Raw genomic sequence first — 2500 nt, 5'->3', positions numbered from 1 at the left:
CCCAAGCAAAACAAATAGAAGACCGAGGCATCCAAAAAATTTTTTTTTTTTTTTTTTTTTTTTCGAAAAATTTTTTTTCACAAAAACTTTTTTTTTTTTTTTTTCCCCAAAAAATTTTTTTTTTCGTTCCAAGCTAACCAAGACATCTACTATTCACTAGTAGAGCAATCGAGACTGCAAAGCAAGCAATGGCCTTACTTGCAGCTCTTGGTGCTGAGAACTCCCCCCCCCCTATAGTAGTCTTAAGTAAAACCACAGCTCTGACAGGAGTAGATATTGCATGCGAGCGAGGAGTCGTAATGGGCAAAATTGACTCGGGGGACCTCCAAATCGAATTCCGTTTCGAGCAAAACACTTCTTAGGCTTCAAGGAAGCTCCCATAAAATTTCCAAACCCAAACTCCAAACTTCATTTTTTAGCCTACAATGCCCACGTGCACGCCGGTGTGCACGCAGGGGTGCTTGAGCATGCGGGAGAGGAGCCATAATGGGCAACATTGACTCGGGGGACCTCCAAATCGAAATCCGTCTCGAGCAAAACACTTCTTAAGCTTCTAGGAAGCTCCCATAAAACTTCCAAACCCAAACTCCAAACTTTATTTTTTAGCATACAATGCCCACGTGCACGCCGGGGTGCTTGAGCGTGCGGGCGAGGAGCCATAATGGGCAACATTGACTCGGGGGACCTCCAAATCGAAATCCGTCTCGAGCAAAACACTTCTTAAGCTTCTAGGAAGCTCCCATAAAACTTCCAAACCCAAACTCCAAACTTTATTTTTTAGCATACAATGCCCACGTGCACGCAGGGGTGCTTGAGCATGCGGGAGAGGAGCCATAATGGGCAACATTGACTCGGGGGACCTCCAAATCGAAATCCGTCTCGAGCAAAACACTTCTTAAGCTTCTAGGAAGCTCCCATAAAACTTCCAAACCCAAACTCCAAACTTTATTTTTTAGCATACAATGCCCACGTGCACGCCGGGGTGCTTGAGCGTGCGGGCGAGGAGCCGTAATGGGCAAAATTAACACGGGGGACCTTCAAATCGAAATCCGTCTCGAGCAAAGCACTTCTTAGGCTTCTAGGAAGCTCCCATCAAATTTACAAACCCAAACTCCAAACTTCATTTTTTAGCACACAATGCCCACGTGCACGCGGGGGTGCTTAAGCGTGCGGGCGAGGAGTCATAATGGGCAAAATTAACTCGGGGGACCTCCAAATCGAAATCCGTCTCGAGCAAAGCACTTCTTAGGCTTCTAGGAAGCTCCCATAAAATTTCCAAACCCAAACTCCAAACTTCATTTTTTAGCATACAATGCCCCCGTGCACGCGGGGGTGCTTGAGCGTGCGGGGGAGGAGTCATAATGGGCAAAACTAACTCGGGGGACCTCCAAATCGAAATCCGTCTCGAGCAAAACACTTCTTAGGCTTCTAGGAAGCTCCCATAAAATTTCCGAACCCAAACTCCAAACTTCATTTTTTAGCATACGATGCCCACGTGCACGCCGGGGTGCTTGAGCGTGCGGGCGAGGAGTCATAATGGGCAAAAACTAACTCGTGGGATCTCCAAATCAAAATCCGTCTCGAGCAAAGCATTTCTTAGGCTTCTAGGAAGCTCCCATAAAATTTCCGAACCCAAACTCCAAACTTCATTTTTTAGCATACGATGCCCACGTGCACGCCGGGGTGCACGAGCGTGCGGGCGAGGAGTCGTAATGGGCAAAATTAACTCGGGGGACCTCCAAATCGAAATCCGTCTCGAGCAAAGCATTTCTTAGGCTTCTAGGAAGTTCCCGTAAAATTTTCAAACCCAAACTCCAAACTTCATTTTTTAGCATACGATGCCCACGTGCGCGCCGGTGTGCACGTCGGGGTGCTTGAGCGTGCGCGCGAGGAGCCGTAATTGGCAAAATTAACACGGCGGAAATCTAAATCGAAATCCGTCTCGAGCAAAGCACTTCTTAGTCTTCTAGGAAGCTCCCATAAAATTTTCAAACCCAAACTCCAAACTTCATTTTTTAGCATACGATGCCCACGTGCACGCCGGTGTGCACGAGCATGCGGGCGAGGAGTCGTAATGGGCAAAATTAACTCGGGGGACCTCCAAATCGAAATCCGTCTCGAGCAAAGCATTTCTTAGGCTTCTAGGAAGTTCCCGTAAAATTTTCAAACCCAAACTCCAAACTTCATTTTTTAGCATACGATGCCCACGTGCGCGCCGGTGTGCACGTCGGGGTGCTTGAGCGTGCGCGCGAGGAGCCGTAATTGGCAAAATTAACACGGCGGAAATCTAAATCGAAATCCGTCTCGAGCAAAGCATTTCTTAGGCTTCTAGGAAGCTCCCATAAGATTTCTGAACCCAAACTCCAAACTTCATTTTTTAGCATACGATGCCCACGTGCACGCCGGTGTGCACGAGCATGCGGGCGAGGAGTCATAAAGGGCAAACTTAACTCGGGGGACCTCCAAATCGAAATCCGTCTCGAGCAAAGCATTTCTTAGG

This window comes from Cornus florida, unplaced genomic scaffold, assembly GCF_030987335.1.
Source record: "Cornus florida cultivar Cherokee Brave unplaced genomic scaffold, ASM3098733v1 CherokeeBrave_3.0.0_Hap2_scaffold_68, whole genome shotgun sequence".
Taxonomy (NCBI): Eukaryota; Viridiplantae; Streptophyta; class Magnoliopsida; order Cornales; family Cornaceae; genus Cornus; species Cornus florida.
Note: the sequence above shows the minus strand (reverse complement) of the source record.